Source organism: Eptatretus burgeri, chromosome 11 (genome assembly GCF_056783735.1).
Source record: "Eptatretus burgeri isolate ZD-2024b chromosome 11, Ebu_testis_v1, whole genome shotgun sequence".
NCBI lineage: Eukaryota > Metazoa > Chordata > Myxini > Myxiniformes > Myxinidae > Eptatretus > Eptatretus burgeri.
In genome coordinates, this window is record NC_140971.1 from 71,299,226 (window position 1) to 71,311,319 (window position 12,094).

The 12,094-nt window shown below is 44.2% G+C and overlaps 1 protein-coding gene across 2 annotated transcripts in view; it reads left to right on the forward strand.

Moving 5' to 3' along the window:
• The first annotated feature begins 5,929 nt into the window (after nt 1–5,929).
• LOC147017344 (dnaJ homolog subfamily A member 1-like) overlaps nt 5,930–12,094 on the forward strand; it is a 45,839-nt gene continuing 39,674 nt past the window's right edge. The window contains exon 1 of one of the 2 annotated variants that reach the window (XM_085846925.1): nt 5,930–6,009. The gene's annotated coding sequence lies outside the window, so the exon portion shown is untranslated. The remainder of the gene's footprint in view (nt 6,010–12,094) is intronic. The other variant, XM_085846927.1, reaches the window with a different exon arrangement.

Sequence of the window (12,094 nt, forward strand, 5' to 3'; positions counted from 1 at the left end):
CAAAATGGAGCACTCACCCGCGTACCTCATAATGGACTGCTCCAAAATGGAGCACTCTCCCGTGTACCTCATAATGGACTGCTCCAAAATGGAGCACTCTCCCATGTACCTCATAATGGACTGCTCCAAAATGGAAAACTCCCATGTACCTCATAAAAGTCTACTCCAAAATGGAGCACTCACCCGCGTACCTCATAATGGACTGCTCCAAAATGGAGCACTCTCCCGTGTACCTCATAATGGACTGCTCCAAAATGGAGCACTCTCCCGTGTACCTCATAATGGACTGCTCCAAAATGGAAAACTCCCATGTACCTCATAAAAGTCTACTCCAAAATGGAGCACTCACCCGCGTACCTCATAATGGACTGCTCCAAAATGGAGCACTCTCCCGTGTACCTCATAATGGACTGCTCCAAAATGGAAAACTCCCATGTACCTCATAAAAGTCTACTCCAAAATGGAGCACTCACCCGTGTACCTCATAATGGACTGCTCCAAAATGGAGCACTCTCCCATGTACCTCATAATGGACTGCTCCAAAATGGAGCACTCTCCCGTGTACCTCATAATGGACTGCTCCAAAATGGAAAACGCCCATGTACCTCATAAAAGTCTACTCCAAAATGGAGCACTCACCCGCGTACCTCATAATGGACTGCTCCAAAATGGAGCAATCTCCCGTGTACCTCATAAAAGTCTACTCCAAAATGGAGCACTCACCCGCGTACCTCATAATGGACTATTCCAAAATGGAGCACTCTCCCATGTACCTCATAATGGACTGCTCCAAAATGGAGCACTCTCCCGTGTACCTCATAAAAGTCTACTCCAAAATGGAGCACTCACCTGCGTACCTCATAATGGACTACTCCAAAATGGAGACGAAGGTTATGTTTCACCCCTCTAACTTGTGAAATCGAAGATTCGCAAATATATTGGTTGATCTGGTCTGTTATTACTTTTTTCGCCATGTTTGTTGGTCTGTAGTGCGTTTGTTTGTCTGTGTGCGTTTAGGTTTTTTTGGTCACACGATTTGCAGCCGCAGTTTTGAAGCACTCATTGTGAAAAAATGTTGTGCTTGTAAGTGACCGGCCAAGGACAGTATAGTTAGGTCAAGAACCTCAATTCCGTGACCATTCTCTGGCTATTAAGATTTGACAATTGATTTGACTTCGATTGACCTTTTATAAAAATTTAGCCCCCATGTCCCTCCCAAAAATCCCGGCATTTTTTGCCAGAGGCCCAAATCCAAGATGGCTGGCGGCGCCATCTTGGAAATTAAGTTTTGAACCAGAGCAACAAGAATATTGTACAAAGACACTTTTTCGGGTAAGTCGACCACGAGGATTCCGAACCTGACATTAGTTTGACGTTACAACATCATTTTGACCCAGAAATCCAAGATGGCCGCCATCCGGTAGAGCGAAAACGTAAATTTTGTACTTAAAGCAACTACCTCCAGAAGGATATCTTACAGTAAAGTAAACTGATGAATGATATATATATATATATATATATATATATATATATATATATATATATATATATATATATATATATAATTGATGAATCCAGGACAAGTAAAGTCATTATACTTCAAAATAAGCTCTTTTTAATCACTGAAACTTTAACAGTTTGCAAATGAAACGACTTAAAACATGTCAATACAAAATCATTTTACCTTGAAAATGGTACTTTTTGGCCATTTTCTGTTGACAAATGACACCACAACACAAATGCAACACATTTTAGAAAAAACATTATTTTTAATAAAACATATTTAGAAGTCACCAATTATGCTTTTGTGTCATACTGTTACGAATTTGGAAGCTTACTGCACACAACAGCCAGATCCTAGAGATCAGTTATATCGGTAAGTATGTGTTTCTCGTTAGGGTCCCGTCCCCCGTGTCTAATGGGAATTAAGTGTACGTGCGCTGTGGATTATTTTATAGATAGGCTTTTCACATCACCTACAACAACAACAACACTCTGCTCTCGGCATTCTCCGCGCACTCCCCGACATGCGGGCGTGTCTGGAATTCCATGCCCCAGGCGGTGTGCGTTTTGGTGTGCATTTCGCTTCAGCTGCGTGCCAAATAAGGGTATGCGTCGTTTTCCGCCCAATGGGCGACGAGCAGACCAGAGTTGGGGCGGTCCTTGGCAAGAAGGCGGAGCCGCGACACGCCGTCCACCCAATGGGGGCAGGCCCCGGGAGCGGACGGCCCCAAAATAAAAGCGACAAAGAAGAAGCAACGAATGATTGCGTCGAGTCTGCTCAAGTGCGCGTCTCTGTCCGGGTCTGCGGCCGACTGCATCGCGCGGATCCGAGGCGTCTCGTCTGGCGCATTGCTGCGGGCGGTCAACCATCTCAACTCGGGAGATCATCTTGTGTCGCCTGCCTGGAGCCGGAGGAGCATGGCAATGCCCGACGCTACCCTCCGTACCTGGTGCTTGGAGCGGCCTCGTGGTGCGGGTTCGAGTCCCGTTACCCCAAAATCGTCGAGAACCACACGAGGTGGACAGGTCCAAGCTAGCTTCTCTTCCCTCAGCCGGTCTTCCCTCCGAGGTGTGTGTGTGTGTGTGTGTGTGTGTGTGTGTGTGTGTGTGTGTGTGTGTGTGTGTGTGTGTGTGTGTGTGTCCTTGGGCCCCGTCTATAAATAAAAACTGTGTAAGTGCTTTCTTTGCTCATTGTACATTGCATTTCTTATAGTCGTGATAACTCTGCTCTTTGTGTGCTTCCCCTCCCCGATTATTGTAAAATAAATACCCCTATTGTTGAATGTACCAGCTCGTTTCTGTGTTTCTTCCATTGGTTTGCCACGGTGCGTATTGGGGATTAGGAAGGCCGTTGCTGCCATAATTGTGCATTTGGACCGACGGACCTCGGTAACCATCCGCTCGTGTTACGCACGGTTCGAGCACTGTAACGGATCGTCCCGCTCGAGCTCCGTCGAGGGTGTGAATTCCCTGGTAGCTTGCCGCATGGGTTTTTAGGTACATTGAAGTTTGGCAATTAACCCTATCCCACGTGATCGAATTATTGGCGATTCACGGTCCTGTAAGGGACCCGTGCCTTTCAGAGTTCTCCAAGATGCACGATCTAGATTCCAGGTGTTCGGTGGAGCCGACTCTACTGCTCCACCTAGCGGTCGTGCTCGCCACCGAGACCCGGCCCCACAACAATACTTCACGTTGTTATGACATTGTAACTGATGAATCAATATGACCTTGAGAGATATGATCAGTCCGAATCAGAGCCTTCTGCCTCACTAGATTCTGAATCATCAGATTCCGATGAATCCACCCTCCTCTGTACATCATCATCTCCCTCCTCATCCCCCTCCTTGCTATCATCGTCCTCGTTCTCTTCAGCTGGCCCTGGTGTAGGTAGATGTGTCGGCAGCTCCTTGCTGCGAGTCATCCCATGAAGGGTGACTGTGGCATTGATGGCGGAAGTGGTGGGTCGCTTTGTGATGTGCTGTGTGATGAGGGAGGTGAGAGAGAATGTGCTGGGAGACAGATCTACCCCCTTCTTCCCCTGCAAAGCATATATAAGTTGGACCAGGAGAGGCGAGAGCTCCTCGCCTCTCGGCGGCCACGGGTTGAGTTTGATTGACTTGACGTCCTCCTTTAACCGCTCAGCCACGTTGCGCACTCAGTTGCTCACTGCTGACACCAATGGTGGAGAGTGCTGCTTCGACATATGAACCACCCCCAGATGTGTCATCGACTAGGTCGCTCTGGTTCCTCTGAGGGTGGGAGTGGAAGCCGATCTTGCCCTCAAACTCCCGGGTCAGGATGTCTTTGATAAAGAATGACTTTACGTCGGATGTTGGGAAGCCATACCGAGATATGATCGAGCTGTAGTCTTTGAGGAGGCTCTGCAGTGACCTTAGCTCAAGTTTATCAAAGGTAACTGTTCTGATGTGGTCAAAGAAGATGGTCTGAGCCTCACGGAGATTGACATTGTGCATGCGTGGGAGTTTGTCATCTTCACTCATTTTATGTTAACTACACACATATGTCAACCAGCATTTGTTGTGATATCTGATCTCAATCGCATAAGGGTCATCAGCTGCATAATCGATCACACAGTTGATTCTGTTTCGCATTTTCTGATCTTAGAGGGCCACCGTGTAGTTCTTCAAAGCTGCCGATGCATGATCGTACGATATCAGGGACAGCTTTGATTCAGGGTGCTTGGCCAACTCTGGTTTACAGCACCACACACATTTTGTTTTTTCATGTATCAGCCCTTCAACACTCGATCGCAGCCGTTTGGCAGGTGGAGCGGCAGCTGAGTGGAAAGCCTCAGACATGGACGAAGACTGAGATTGGCATTCTTCGACCTCTCGTTTTTTATGTCTTTTCTTGGCCTGTTCCAGTTTCTTGGCATTCCATATGGTCAACTTACATGATTTATGGACACATTGTACGCCGGGACCATGATCCCAATCGACCGTTGCGAGGACGTCTCCGAACTTGTCAAGACCACTCCATAAAAGGGCCTTTTCCTTGAGATTTTCCCAACTCTCAACGGAGACAATGGCATCGGTGGCTTCCTTGCAAAGCCCGCCACACTGGAGGACACACGGAAGGGTGGGCATTGTCTTGACAGCTGTCTTCTCAATACTGTGCTTCTCAGTGCCGTCTCGTACGTTCGTACATTCCCTGGAAAGACAGAAATAAGTACATAAAGAATATGTGTGTGATATGAAATTACACACACAAACAAACAAAAAAATAACAATTCACAAAGCAGGACCTCAATTCCTTGACCATTATCGATTTATCAGAAATAACGTGTTAATTCATGATCCTCGGTGCTCCCATTCAAATTTACGTTTTCGCTCTACTGGATGGCGGCCATCTTGGATTTCTGGGTCAAAATTATGTCGTAACGTCAAACTAATGTCAGGTTCGGAATCCTCGTGGTCGACTTACCTGAAAAAGTGTCTTTGTACATGATTCTTGTTGCTCTGGTTCAAAACTTAATTTTCCAAGATGGCGCAGCCAGCCATCTTGGATTTGGGCCTCTGGTAAAAAAATGCCGGGATTTTTGGGAGGGACATGGGGGCTAAATTTTTTATAAAAGGTTAATAGAAGTCAAATCAATCGTCAAACCTTACTCGCCAGAGAATGGTCACGGAATTGAGGTTCTTGACCGAACTAGTAATGCTTCATTTTGGTGAACATCTCAATCCAGATCTGGATCTGAGAATTTTTCAAGGATTCTTGATCACCATCGAGAGATAGGGCCAAAAAACGAGAGATAGCACAATATCTCAAAAGATTATGTATGGATTCACACGAAACTGGGTGGACATGTCGGGTGTGTGACAAGGACGAATCTATTCGATTTTGGTGAAGATCCGGATCTGGATAGGAGAATTATTTAATTTTTAAAGTTTTTTTTTTTCACCATTTGAGAGATAGGGCGAAAAACGATATATAGGACGATATTTTAAAAATCCATTGGGCCCGATATGTTCTCGTGGATCAGGCATTACAGGGCGGAGGTATGCGTTCTACCGAGTGCCCTTCTCGTTGAGTATATGTAATCATTGGTTTCCTTGAAGAATTGGTGAAGAAAATGATCTGATAATGCGGTTTTTTTTATTGGTCGTTTAATGATTAAATGAATTTTGCATGTTGTCCACTTTACTTTGTCCGATGTTTTAAAATAAAAAAATGAGGTACTCTTAAAATGAATTTCCAGTGCGTTTAATGTAGAATTACATTGGAGGTGTATCGCAACATATTTAAGGCTAGGGAGTTGCGTTCTACCTTTTCTTTTATATTTCATGACGGTATTAATAACAGCGGGAGTTAAAGTTATAAACACAAATATTCAGCGCTGGTTCGCAATGACATAATTTTTTTTTTGTGGAAAGTGGTGATATTAAAATTCAAAACGAGCAAGCCGGAATCCGACGGAAGTGACGTCGCCGATCGTCCTCAAGGAAACTGGTTTGTCCCACACGTTCCTCCTCGGTGTTTCAGGTATTTTCCCCCCAGTATGTGGAGAATTTACGAAGCTTTTTTTTTTTTAATAATTTTTTTAATTAATCTTACGAGCTAATATGATGAGGCGATCCACTTGGTCGAAAGTGTGATTCATTTACAACCGTCACAGCGATAGCAACGCATCCTGAACGCGTTATGGAAGTGTCGTGCGTGCCCAAAGTGTTTGACGTTCAAAATGGATTCCAAAGCACGCATAATGTAATGTATCGCGCTTTGAAGGCTTTTCGTCCTTTTTTTATTTATTTTTTTATTTCCCCCCCTCATTGTACTCACGGTTGTCGGTGAAAAACTCCGGTCGGTTTCGCTCCACGACGTCGACGACGGGACGTTTGAGACGAACTGTGGGTTCTTTAACACGGCCTCGTGTGTCCATTATATATTCATCACCTGTATTAAAGCTCCATTGTTTGAATGAAGCGCGTCTCTACTTGCCCGAGCGTGTTTATCATCATCATCGTGCTATGTATGCAAAACGACCCCCGATGCTGTCCAATTTTAACGTTTCAACATTTCAAACTGTCTCCATGGAAACGAGGAAGACAAAGAGAGGAGGTTTTTGTTTTTGTTTTTGAAGGCATGCTCCAGTATGCAGCACCCACGATCCACTTGTACAAAGATCGATAATAATTAATACCTTTTTAACGGATAAGCTCGCGAGGTATATGTGGTTAACAAGCTTATTTTGCATACAGCTGAACCGACCTAGTGATTGTCAGTGATGTAAGGGCCTAATGTACGATTAATAAAATGTGGGAGATTGTTACCTCTACCACTGAAAGTGGATGGAGGTTGTGTTTTGTCTGTCTGTCTGAACAGGGTATGTGGATTGTGGATGAAAAAAAGTTGTGGATGGATTCAGACTGAATCTGGTGGAGAGCTTGGGTATGTGATACGGATGAAATGATTAGATTTTGGTAAAGATCTGAATGCACGTCTGGATCCGAGAATTTTTAAAGTCATTTTTCACCATTGAGAGGTAGGGCCAAAAACGACATGTCGCAGGATGTCTCGAAAAAGTTGTGGACGGATTTGGGCGAAATTTGGTGGGTAGGTTTGGTATGTAACAAGGAAGAATTGATTCGATTTTGGTGAAGAACTGAATAAATGTTTAAAAGTGATTCTTCACCATTAAGTGGTAGGGCCAAAACGATATATAGCACGATATCTCAAAAAGGTTATTGACTGATTTGAATGAAATTTGGTGGAAGAGTTGGTTCGGTGATGAGAACAAGCTGATTAAATTTTAATTCAGATCTGGACTATCAGTGGGATACAAAACATAAACTAATCAGCTTGGTGGAGGTATGCGCTCCACCGAGTGCCCTTCTTGTGCATTGTTATTCTTTCTTTAATGGCTCCAATTATTCCAACATTCTTTTTGAGTTTGCCAGTGTTTGGGGGTGGGGGGAACTTTGGCCAAAAGCTTTCATTAACTTGCTGGCCAGGCCTGACGTTTGGCCAAGCAGTCAGGGCAGGAATCTAATTTGTTCAAGGTGCAGGCGACAGCTCGCCCATTCTTCGCGAAGGACACTGTGGGATCTTCATTGTTCGCAAACTAATGCCGACAGACAGGACACCTAGTTTAACGTCCATCCAAGGGACGACACGTATTGATGAAATACCGGGATAGAAGCTGGATCAAGATTCCAAAACAGGCGAGATGGCTTTGAGGCGAGTGTGTGTACCTCGAGGTCTCAGCCATCCTGCCAACCCTGGGAGATTATTCATTAAAAAAGGAGAAAATTATGGAGAACTATAAGGGCACTCTGTTGAGCACATACCTCCGCCCTGCAATGCCTGATCCACAGAACATATTTGTCCCAATACATTTTTGAAATATCATGCTATATCGTTTTTGAGCCCTATCTCAATGGTGAAGGTTCACTTAAAAAATTATAGTAGTCGGATCTGGAGCTTCACCAAAAGCTAATCAATTTGTTCTGGTCACACACCCAACCTGCCGACCAAGTTTCATCCGAATCTGTCCACAACTTTTTGAGATATTGTGCTATATATTAGTTGAGCCCTATCCTCTCAATGGTGAAGAATCACTTAAAAAATTATCATATCTGGATCCGAATCTTCATCAAAATTGAATCAATTCTTCCTTGTCACACACCCAACGTGTCCACCCAGTTTAATCTGAATCCGTCCACAACTTTACGAGTTATCGTGCTACATATCATTTTTAGCCCTATCTCTCAATGGTGAAGAATGATTAAAAAATTCTCATAGTCGGATCTGGATCTTCACCAAAATCTAATCCGTTCGTCCTTGTCACACACAGAATCTGTCCACAAAATTTCATCCGGATCTGTCCAAACTTTTTTTGATATCCTGTACACAAACAAACAAACAAACAGACAGAGGGGTGAAAACATAACCTTGACCTTCGGTGGCGGAGGTAAAAATATTTTGTTAATAACGGTTAACATTTAATGTGAACTCGGTCATTTCCTCAAGCTACTTGAAAATAGCAACGTGGGTGGCGTTTTGTAATTTTTCGGATTAAGGCTTTGAATTGGTAAATTATCTGGACCATTCCATTCTACTGTATTTGTTTCTCATATGCATACTCTGTCAACTTCATTGAATGAAATAATTTTTCTTTAAAATCTTCAATTGAAATTTTTTTTTGATGTGATCAATGCCGGTTGGTGTGGATACCCCAGCCAATTTCCTGTCGATTTCATCCATTGTTCTACCTGTTGCGCTGACGCAGGTCGACACTACCCTTTCCCCCCAAGATTATTTTTTCATTCGTCTCGCTCCAAAGGGTGTGCGCAAGCACCTGCAAATCTTTATTTTCTCTTTAAAAATGTTGTTTGTTCTGCAATTGCTTGTCCGATCGATTCAAAACTTTAAACATAGGAGGGACTCACCATGGAAAATATTTTATTGATAACTCTATCATAGGTCACATGGTATGGCAGTCATATTGGATTGAAGGGAAAAATTAGACATCATGATCATCTCCAAAACCGCTCAATGAAAAAAACTGAAACTTTGCATTTGTCATAAATTCCCCGTGGGGTATATCGGATGAAAGCAATGACATCGGAAAAGTGGTAATCCAGCCATAATTGGTTGAATCTAAATCCTATATCTGATCGACCAGATGCAAGTGAAGAATTGCATTTATAGCATGATCCGTTACGTGGTCCAGTGGCCATATTGGACTGAAAATAAAAACGTAAAAAAATCCTCTCGAACTGCTTAACAGATCGATGCGAAACTTTATACATGTGATTGACCAGCCATGGGAAATATACCGGTAGTTTGAAATATTTTTTTCGTCTTCACCTTCATTGATGCAATTTAGTCTTCATGTGCATTCTCTGTTCTTGCGCATGGCAACTTGCCTGCTGGGTAGCTATCATTTATTGGAAGCACGGCTGTGCTGCTGACGCTATGCCCCTCTTCGAGTACACTGGTCCTCATTTCGCCGACCTCAGAAGGATGACAGCCTGAGTTAACCCCACCTGGTGTTAATTCAGCAGCCAACAGGGCTCAAACTCAGGACCCTAGGATCCTCAGCAAGCCACCTGAGCCGCTAAGCCAACACAAGGCTTTTCATGTGTATTAAAGTGGTTGGTAAATATTCTCTTAATGAATGAAGCTACGGATAATGGCAATGCATGATGTAATGGTGGACATGGATGATACGGGTATATTGGCTGTGATAGTAGCGTGTTCAGTGAACAATGGTATTTTTGTTTAGAATGGTCGTGTGAGGTAAGACTGTGCTCTACTGAGTGCTGTTCTAGTTCTCAATACATACTGTTGTGGTTATGTGAAGCCAGCACTCCTCCTAGGCAATGGCACACAACATATTGTGATTCCGAGACGGTTATTTCATTAGTATTTATTTTAGATAGTCCTTCCCTCATGTCTGGTGGTTATATGGGACAAAATACATTGTGAGGGCTTTTAGGCAGGTCTTTATTTCTATCCTTTATTTTTGTTACTTTGCTGCACACACGACCATCTCTTCACGCGTGCATGCCTGCATAGTAACAAGAGACAGCTCATTAGCATATGCCACCAAAACCCCATTCAAACTTTACGCCATTCCCGAACTGACCATCAACTCGGATCTTCTCCAGACTCGAACCACAACGCTACAATATTCCTATAACCATCACAACACCCAATATATATATATATATATATATATATATATATATATATATATATATATATATATATATATATATATATATATATATATATATATATATATAGTTGTGAACTGGGGGTCGGTGGCGATAACGACCACGAGGTGGGGAAAGCTACGTCGTCTCCCACCAATCTTCCCGGAATTTTAGGCCGTCGCTCGGATCACTCTGAGCCGGCGGGATGATTAACCGACCGTGGTCGCCAATATCTCAATCGCGTAGCCTTGGGTCTATTTGTCTAAAACCAATTTACCTAATTAACTAGGGGATTTCGACTACCGGGGAAACCACGCCCTCGGCACGTCTTGCTCGAACTGGGTCACTCTACTGACTGCGGTAGAGTTCCAACTACCGACTACCAACTCCAGTCCGGGTGCAGCTGAGCGGAAACTGCCAAAGCCATGCCGGCTGGAATGAATGGATTATCGGGGATAAAACCCCGCCTAAACTCAGATCCGAACCATGCTGGACCAATTAAAGAAAGGACGGAAACAGACTGGGAACATTTCTAACAAGTTTTATTTACAATAAATGATGACACAAAGCAAGACTTGACGCGAATATGCAAGAAGTATTTACAATGATCCAAAAACACTTATTCAGTTCTACTGAAAGACTGGCCCACACGCAGATACACACAAAATGAAAAGAAACCCAGAGTCTTTATTGGACCCTCACAGCCGTGGAGAGAGACAAGCTGGGGGCCAGAGTTCGGTGGTGTACCTGACCATCGGAGAAAGGGGGTAATCCGTGCTGCGGCACCTGACAATGGTCTCTGGTTTGGTCCCCAGTCTCACGTGTGGGACTCGAGGTTCATGGTGGAGCTCGGGTGGTAAATGGAGGGGGTCGGGGTCGCTCTTCCCTTCCTTGTAGAGGGCTCGCAGAGATACGTTTGCCGCCTTGACACCCACCAAAAACTCTTCAAAAGAACTTTTAAAAGACTCTCCAAGACCTCAAAAAGACAACCTGCCTCAGAGAGTGCTCGGGAATTTATGGACCTCCCTAAGCGGAGAGGGGCCTTTGTGAACACACCTCGCTGTCCGCCTCTGATTGGACAGGTCCTATGGCCCACCTTTCCGGGGCGGGGCCTTGGCCCCTGCCGGGAATCCGCAACCAGTCTTCCACGCGGGTTCATACCTGACGAGTAACAGTGTCAATGTTGCACAAGTCGTCGTGCAAGAGCTACAACGTTGGTGGAAGCGGCAAGGAACTGCTCCAAAACCCTGCCTTGGCAAGTCTGAGTGCTTGTAGACAGCGGGTGGGTAGTGGATCGTGGTGGGGAATGGAATGGTTGTTGGTTGTTCGTTGGATGTAAATATTTAATAACCTAACTAAAAATAAATCGCAACGCATGCCTTTGATTCTCCTACGAGACAAAAGGAAGGGGATCTGACTTCACACGTACTTAACGACATAACTGACTTTTGGGACATCTGTATGTTGAATGCATATGGTTTCCAGATCCATAACAATATAATCCCTGCTTCCATTTAAGCTGGCTTACTACACCATAACCGCTACAACGCTTTAACCACCTGACTATGACCGCTACAACACTTCAGCCATCTCACCATGACAGTTAAAATGCTTCAACCACCTCACATAACTGCTATGAACGTTGTAACCACAGTCACCACACCGGGCGCCCACCACTATCCTTTGAAGATATCGGGGAACCATGGATGCTACCTACCATTATAGATGCTTGTGTTTGTAACGTTTTAGCGTGTAGCTCAAATTTGAGTATGCACTGGAATCCCTTCAACATCTCATGGATATCCCTAGCACTCTGCTCAATCATTACCCCCATTTGGTATCCAGTGCACATTCGTGACCAGAAAGCACCACCATGTTTACCTTGGAACTCCATCAAGTGACCAAGT